Raw genomic sequence first — 9,486 nt, 5'->3', positions numbered from 1 at the left:
TCTCTTGGCATTGCTTCCCTACAGATCATCCTTACCTGCAGAAATCGTTAAATTCACCCTCAGAGATGTGCTCTCCTTCAGCAAACCTCCCCAGAGTTTTTCACACTTATACACAATCAGGTCCTCTTCTAGCTGATAATGCAGCTGGGAGCAAAGGGACTGGCCTCACTCCTTTCTCTTCGCATGAGCCTATCCCCCAAATATCATTCATTTTCTTCCTTTACCTGCTCTTGAGACTGGGGGTGAAGGAAGATGTTTCCCTCCAACTTGTTGGAACAACTCAGCTTACTTGGTAATTGTACATTTTCTCTCTCTTTTTATTTTAATGTTTTCAGATGCATTTAGCAAGAATCTGAATAATTAATTTAGATTAACAAGAGAGATTTTACAAATTAGATGCTAACTGATTAATAGGTGGTATGATACAGTGGAAAAGGGCTGAATTTCAAGTCAGAGGACCCGAATTTGAATCTCATCTGTGTTACTACCTGTGTGACCTTGGGCATTTAAGTGGCTCTCTGCCACAATTTCTTCATCCAGAAAATAAAGGCACTGGACTAAATGACCTGGAAAGTCCCTTTGAGTTCTAGATCTACATTCCTATGATATTTTTAATGATCTCCAAATGCTTTTAAACACCAGAAATGACCCCTGGAAGGAAGCAATGGTACTAGGCCAAGAAGAGCTAATTTGCACATTGTCTTTGTTTTTACAATGCTAATGTTCAGTGATGCTTTACCAAAATATTAGAGCTTCTAATCCATTTCAGTGGTTTGTGGGGAAAATATCATACAGGAGAAACAGCATTTGAGTTTGAATTCTGGTTCTGCTAATTATTACTTATGCAGTTTTGTTTTTGTTTTGTTTTGTTTTGGTTTTTTGCAGGGCAAATGGGGTTAAGTGGCTTGCCCAAGACCACATAGCTAGGTAATTATTAAGTGTCTGAGATCGGATTTGAACTCAGGGACTCCTGACTCCAGGGCCAGTGCTTTATCCACTGCATCACCTAGCCACCCCTACTTCTGCAGTATTAAACAAGTCTTTTTAGTCTTTCTTTGCCTTCATTTTCCTCATAGTTAAAAATGAAGAGGAAAGAAGGAAGGAGGGAGAGAGAGAGAGAGAGAGAGAGAGAGAGAGAGAGAGAGAGAGAGAGAGAGAGAGAGGAAGGAAGGATAGATAAGTATTTTGAATTCCCAAGGTTCTAATGCAAATTCAAACAAATAAATTGAAGCATGAGAACCTTTTCTTTGTAGAGATGAAAAACTTAGAACACCAAGCTGTATTTTCCTCTAAGATGTTATTGAACTTGATAGGAATCTTTTGGGGTGCTCTTGTTACCTTTTAGCATCTCTCCCCATAATCTGGAGCAGGCTTTTCTTGCTAAGTGGAGGTGGTTTGTGGGCAGCAGAGCAGGGAGGGACTGCAATGTGAGACAAGAATAGAGGAAGGGTCCAGATTTAAAGCAATAATTATAAAAAGAAATTTAGTCCATTTTTTTGTTTGCACACTCTTGACTGATTCATAAATAAAGTCAGTCCCCATCCTTTGTTTCTAGTTTGATCCCCGGAGTTTTAGCCCTCTGTCAACCAGGTGGGCCTGATTAAATAAGGGAAACTCAATCTCTGACTTACCACTCTCTGTCATTACCACTGCATTATCTTGCTCTTCAGACTGAGTTTTAATTTTTATATTTGCCATTACAAGTGATTTAGGGGGACATTCATTGCCTGGCTTGCCCCGAGTCATTAAATTTGCCTAGGTTGAATAGCCCGATGTTCACCTGAAATTAACCAAATCGGAGACATTATCTTGGCTGGATTTTCAGCAGCCTGAGAAATAGGCCAAAGACTCAGTCCCCTTCTTTACTCCAGTGCTTAATGGAAAAGCATTTTAATTGATAAAAGAGGTAATTAGCCAAGTCTAAAAGGTGCCTGCTAATTATGCTGTATATCTTGCAGAGTTACTTTGCCTATGGTTTCCAGAATGGGAACTAAACTGTCCTAAATTTTGTTTTAGCCCAAGTCTATTTATATTAATGGAAAAATTGGAAGGGGGTTTCCCTTGGTAAGCTACTGGAGTATCTTTGTAAACCGTACCAAAATGGACATTGGGTGAGATTATTATTAGGGACATGAGGAACAGTATACCCTTAACCCATTAAATTTATAGTTTTGGTTGTACTGAAGAAGTTAAATCACCTAGTTATATTATGGAAGAATCACCAGGCCTCAGGTCTGGGATCACTTCTGAATGACGTGGGCATGGATTTCTTCAATGCACCAATAAGTTAAAATGCAAAACATCCAGAAATTGGATGGAGCCAAGCTAAGGCAGTTGTGACCAGATCATAGTTTGCCATTCTGGAAGAAAACTAGGGAGAAGGAAAGTCAGAATCATGTCAGAGTAGTAGTACTTGTGGCAGTAGTAGTAATAGCAGAAGTAATAGTAGTAGTAGTAGTAGTAGTTATTATTATATTAGTAGTAGTAGTAATAGTAGTAGATGTAGTAGTAGTAATAATAATAATAATAATAACAATAATAATATCAGAAATCCAATATTTCTTTGACTGACCTTGGACATGGAATAGGGAAAGAACTCAGTAGATGAGAAAATATGACCACCCAGAAGGTAATGGCTAAACTTCTTATACAATCTTTGGTGCAATAGATAGAATGCTAGATTTGAAGTCAGGAAGATATGAGTTCAAATTTAACCTCTGATATTTACTACTTGTATGATCTTGGGAAAGTCACATAACTTCTACTTCCCTCTGCTCCGTTTCCTTATTTGTAAAATGAGACTAGTAAAAGCACGCAATTCTCAAGGTTGTTATGAAGATCAAATGAAATAAAATTTGTAAAGTGCTTAGCACAGTGTCTGAGACAAAGTAAGCCCTATATAAATATTATTACCATTCAGCTAAGTGAAACCAGGTCTATAATCTTTGTTACTTTGGAAGATGAAACTAGGGGATATTTTGAGTTAGAGTGGGGCAAAAGCTCATCCAATATCTGTACAAAACTGGACGCCAATATGTAGAACCCCCAAGAATGGGAATCCATTCAGATACCCAAGAATGAGTAAAATGACTCAAATTAGAGACAGAGAAGGTCATAGCCACCATGTTCATTGTCCCCTCAATGGCCTTTTGAGATAGCCTGTTAATATTTCTACTTGCTTCAAGTCTTTCCTCACTCTAATCCTTCCTCCATTCATCCACTAAAGTGATTTTCCTAAAATGTAGGTCAGATCATGTTATATAACCCCTTCTTCTACTTCAGTGTATTCCAGTGACCTCCTATTGCCTCCAAGAGCAAAGGCAAAATGCTCTGTTTGGTATTCAAAGCCTTTCATAATCCATTCCTTTTCTACCTTCCCAGTCTTCCTAAACCTTACTTACCAACACATTCTCTTCCACCTAACAACATTGGCCTTCTGGCTACACCATAAACAAGACACTCCATCTATTGGTTCTTTGTATTTTCCCTCACTGTCTCCCATTCCTGGACACTTTCCTTCTCCCACTCAATTGACTTCCCTGGTGCAATGGATAGAGTACCAGTTGAGGAGTCAGGAAGACCTGAGATCAAATCTAGCCTCAAACATTGAACTTACTGATTATGTGATGTTGAGCAAGCCACTTAACCCTGATTGCTTCGCATCTGGGGCCATCTCCTGTTATTCTGATCCATACTTGGTCCAGATTGCTCTGGAGGAGAAAGAGAGATTGGTGACTTAGCACAGCCCCACCCCTCCCCCATATCCAATTCATGTGCTTGTCATGGAATCACCTTCCTGATGTCATGGTCTTCTCTGAGAATGAAGGACAAACATCATCATCAAAATCCCATCTTCTACAAACAGCATTTTCCAACTCCTCTTAAATCTAGTGCCATCCCCTCTATTAACATAACTTATTTGTATATATCTGTTTGCATATTATATCCCTCTATTAGATTATAAGTGTCTTGAGGGCAGGGATTGGGGTTTTTTGCCTCTTTTTGTATTTCCAGTGATTAGCACTGCATCTGGACATTATTGATTGATTGGTGCTGATCATGGGTGAGTCAAGTCCATGAATACATATATATTGCAATGTGCACATGTGGAGGAAGTGCCCTACCAGATGAGACCATTAAAAGTCTTTAGGCTCATATCTAAAATGAGTTTGATGTACTCTCAACATTCTAAGATCTAAAAAAAAACCCCAGTAGTTAAAGCCCTTCTGTCCCTTGCAAGTCCACAGCTAAATTTGACTTTCTAAGGTCGGACACAGCATCTTAAAGTCTCAATCTGGTCCCAGAATGAGTCCAAGAGACCAAGGTTTATTCTTAGCTGAGGTCACTGTGGGTAGACTCAGCAGACCATCAGTGGCAGATAACCAACCCTAGAATGTGGACCTTTCCCACCCTTGATAAATATCCTGGACCTTCCTACAGGACTCTTTAGAAAAGTGGCTTAACTGCCATCAAGTGTGTGTTTGTTTGCAGTTTCTCCTGCTCCCTCATCTGCCATACTGGTTGTTTTTCTATTGACCACAAACATCACATTTCTGTTCTACACAGTCAGAATGTGTTTAAATTCCCAAGGGAGCCACAGACCTTATATAACAAATGGTCTTTTAACATTATTCGGGGGGTCGTAAGATCCTAAATTTGGAATGTCAGTGAAATTCAGAGAGAATCTAGTCCAGCTCAACATTTTACAGATGAGAACACAGAGGCTGAAGTGACTTGTTCAAGATCACGTAAGTAGTAAGGGTCAGAGTCAGGATTTGATTCTAAGCCTTTCCTCTTACTCTTTTCTATTTTTGTTTTTGCAAGGCAAGGGGGTTAAGTGACTTGCCCAAGGTCACACAGCTAGGTAATTGTTAAATGTCTGAGGTTGGATTTGAATTCAAGTCCTTCTGACTCCAAGGTCTGTGCCCTGTCCACTGCGTCATCTAGCTGCCCTACAAAGAAGGCTTTGATGTTACCATGGACAAGAAGAGGCAACAGGAGCAGTGGAAATCATACCGTATTTGGAGTAATAGCACCCAGCTTCAAAGACTGATCATTTCTCTTTTTGCCATTGTAGTTCTTCATATGTAAAATAGGGAGAATAGACTGGATGGCATTCAAAATGTAGATGATTCAAAATGTGGTGATTTCTGACATCATTTACAACTTTAAAATTCTATGAGTCTATGATTGTCTTCCCCACCTCCCAACTCGACTCCTTTGATTTCATCAGCAAGGGGGGAATCCTTGGTATGGGAACTTTCTTCAGGGTGCAGATCAACAACACTTCTTTAATTTAGAGCTATGGCAGATAATGTGGAGCCCTGAGAGAGTCATCATTCCCCACATAAGAGATCATTCAATGAAGAGGTGACTTCCAGTTGTCCCAAAGTGGGGTGAATTATTTTAGAAGTTGCAGGTTCTCCCTTTTGTTGAATGGCTCTTTATCTCTCATGTGGGAGAAGGGAATCCCCATTAAGGTACTGATTATACCTAGTGACAATGGGTATACCTTCCAATTGTGATTCTGTGATTCTTGCACATTTTGTTCTATCTCAAAAAGACTGAGACCTAGAAGGGCAAAAGGTAGGCACTAATAAATGTTTGCTTTGTTCTCTTGTGTGGAAGGTTTTTTCCCTCCTTTATTTCCAATATGAGGTCACTGCACAAGATGACCCTTCAAGAAAACCAACTTAATTAATATTTGCACTCAGGCTTCAAAAACAGATCGATTGATTTTTCAGCTAAAGTCCTTTTAAACAGGAGCCAGAAAAATCTGGGTGCATGTTCATTCATTCATTTAACAAGCATCAATTAATCGTATTTCACATGCCAGTTAATTTGGAAGTGGGAAGAGGAGAAGACATTAGAAATTGAAGACAGGAAAAAAATCAACTATAAAATACTTGAACTTGAAAGAAAAGGAAGGAAGATGGTGAGAGGATTTTTAAATAAATATTTATTTTTTTGTCACATTTTGAATTCCAAGTTGTCTCCCTCCCAACCCTGCACTAGAGAAGGTCACCATTTGACAGTTGTATAAATGTTTTTTTAAAACTAAGCAAGCCATCCTATTTATCAGTTCTTTTCTCTGGAGGTGGGATAGAGCATCTTCCTTCATTCATAAGCCCTTTGAGGTTGATTTAATACATATTCCTCAGTATACTCTTCAAATAATGTTTCTGTTACTATAACCAATATTCTCTTAGAGCTGCTCATTTCACTGTTATTTCATGCAAGACTTTCCATGTTTTTCCTAAAATCAGCCTGTTCACAGGGAGGGAGAAAAAGGCAGAACTCAAAATCTTACAAAAAAAAAAGAAAGTTGAAAATTATCTTTGTATGTAGTTAAAATAATAAATAAATTTTTTAAATAAATAAAATCAACTTGCTCATCATGTTTTACAGCTTGATAGTATTCCATCACAGGTAAAGTCATACAGAGAAGGTGACATTTTTTCCTAATGGCAGGAGGGAGCCACTGGAATTTTCTGAGCAAGGGCAACACCTTGATGGAGTTTGTGAGCTACAAATTTTGTAGCTCAGTGGAGGATTGGGAGGATCCAGGAGAGAACTAGAAATAAGACTCCTTGAGGTGTATCAGGAAGACTTGGACAATGTAAGTTTCTTAAACTTGTATTGAGCAAAAGTTTTTTTTTCTTTTTGCGAACTGAAATAACAATGAAAAAATACTTTGGGACCAGAAATTACAGCTCATCACAAAATATCATATATATTTTTAAATAGAATATTACTGAATGTAGACTTGGCCAACTATAGTAAATGACTGTCACTTTGGGTTTGACTGTATAGAAGGAAATTTCTCCTTTTTCTGTTAACTGGGCTCTTTGATAGAATTTCATTGTTTCGCATAACCTGGATTCCAGGAAGAGGAAACAGCTTAGAAACTGCCAGAGCAGAAATATGAGGTGTTTGGTTTATGAACAGAAAGATGGGAGAGGTCATGGGGGTGAGGAGAGGTGGGAGTGTAAGTTGCTGTTGCTGTTTGTTGTCTTAAGAAGATTGTCAAGGTGAATGAGTGTTGGAGGTTGGGTAGGTGGTATATGAAGGGTTTTGAGTGGCAGATTTTAAAGTTGATCCTGGTGACTATAGGGAATCATTGGAGTATAATGAGTGGGAGGCAACATGGTCAGACCTACAGTACCAGAAGGGTCATGAAAATATGACTGAAAACAAGAAGTCTGATAATTTCTTCTAGCACTAATATATTTTAATCCTTAATTATTTTAAGAATAATCGATATAAATGTGCATACCCTTTGATCTAGCTATACCAACACTGGATCTATACCCTGAAGAGATCATGAAAAAGCATAAAAACATCACTTGTACAAAAATACTCATAGCAACCCTGTTTGTGGTGGCAAAAAATTGGAAATCGAGGGAATGTCCATCATTTGGGAATGGCTTAACAAACTGTAGTATATGTATGTGATGGGACACTATTGTTCTATTAGAATCCAGGAGGGATGGGAATTCAGGGAAGCCTGGAGGGATTTGCATGAACTGATGCTTAGATGAGCAGAACCAGAAAAACATTGTACACCAACAGCAACATGGGGGCAATTACCAACCTTGATGGACTTGCTCATTCCCTCAGTGTAAAAATCAAGCACAATTTGGGGGTATATGTGATGGAGAATACTGTCTGTATCCAGAGAAAGAACTGTGCAGTTTGAACAAAGACCAAAGACTATCATCTTTAATTTTTTTTTTAGATTTTTGCAAGGCAATAGCGTTAAGTGGCTTGCCCAAGGCCACACAACTAGGTAATTATTAAGTGTCTGAGGCCGGATTTGAACTCAAGTACTCCTGACTCCAGGGCTGGTGCTCTATCCACTGTGCCACCTAACTGCCCCTTATTACATTTAATTTTTAAAAAATCGTTATATTATTATATAATTTTGCTATCTCTTATACTTTATTTTTCTTCCTTAAGGATATGATTTCTTTCTTGTCACATTCACCTTAGATCAATGTATACCATGGAAACAGTGTAAAGACTAATAGACTACCTTCTGCTTTTTTAAAAAAAAGAATAATAGATATAGTACTGAAAGAGCCCTCAGAAACCCTTTAGTCTAGCCTCTACATTTTACAGATAAGGAAACTAAGAAGTCATCAGGGAGGTGATGCCAGGATATACACATGAACTAGATTTGAGTGAGAAAATGTTGTGTGCTAAGTCACCAACCTCACTTTCTCTTCTGCAGCCATCTGGGCCCATGGTCTGGTATGGATTAGGTTGATTGGAGATGGCCCTAGATTGAGACAATCAGGGTTAAGTGACTTATCCAAGGTCACACAGCTAGTAAATGTCTGAGACTAGGTTTGAACTCAGGTCCTTCTGACTTCAGGGCTGGCTCTCTAAGCACTGTGCCACCTAGCCATCCTCTAGTTCTATATGTGTTATATTGTTTCCTTGTGAGGTTTTCAGAGCATGAACTGTAATTTTGCCTTTCTTTCTTATATACTCAATGCTTAGTATAATATCTAGTACATAGTAGGTGTTTAATAAATGCTTGCTAAGAGAGGTGGTGATGATGATGATGGTGATGATGATGAAGATGAAGAACCCTTTCCTAGAAAGAAGGCAAAAACCTTATTGTAGCTCTTTGTTTATGCTTCTCTCCCTTCCAGTAGAATGTAAGCTTCTTGAGGGTAGAGATTATTTCATTTTTGACTCTGTAACCCCAATATCTAATCCATTGCCTAGCACCTAGTAGACACTTATTGAACCAAATCACATAGAGGCTTCTGATCTGTGATGCCAACCAGTAGCCAAACTAAGAACTGCATTCATGCAGCCTGTTTTGGGATACTGATGGTTTCACATACTAATAAACAAAAGAATAAGTTCAATAACCTGAGAGATTCTTAAAAAACCCTTCAGGTAGAGTATGAATTCTTCTAACTAAATTTTTTGCTACATCACAGTTCATCACTGAGACCTGCAGGGACTGACAAGGGAAGCACCAATGTGTCCTCATGTTGCTAGGCCAGATTATATCTCCCAGCAATTAATGCTTTTAGTCACATTAAACCTAGAAATAATGCTTTCTGACATTACAGTACTTCCTATTACAACCACATTCTGTCGCATTGGTACATAATCGAACTTGAAATATATTACCTAGGAAGAATATGTTTCTCTTTGAATCAGTCAAACCTCATTAGAAATTGAAGGCTTGAAAAAATCATGTTGTTAACAGTTATGTCCCCTAGCAAAGTTTTGCTTCCTCTAAATAGTGTTAAGCCCAGACCCAATAACCCCGTCTTTCTGGAGTCTTTCCTCTTCATTACACTGGAAGGAAAGAGAGAGAGCCCAGAATGTGCTTAACATGGGATGATTCTCTGTATGTGGGTCTCCTCTTACCTTTTGTAGTGAATGCATTTTGTAGTTAAGAGGGTTCCACAGTTCAGTGGTTAGAGAAACTAGGTGTCACACGTTTGGTCATGGCCAGAA

Source organism: Macrotis lagotis, chromosome 3, assembly GCF_037893015.1.
Source record: "Macrotis lagotis isolate mMagLag1 chromosome 3, bilby.v1.9.chrom.fasta, whole genome shotgun sequence".
Lineage (NCBI taxonomy): Eukaryota > Metazoa > Chordata > Mammalia > Peramelemorphia > Peramelidae > Macrotis > Macrotis lagotis.
The sequence above is the reverse complement of the archived record's forward strand: the minus strand, read 5'-3'. Positions refer to the sequence as shown.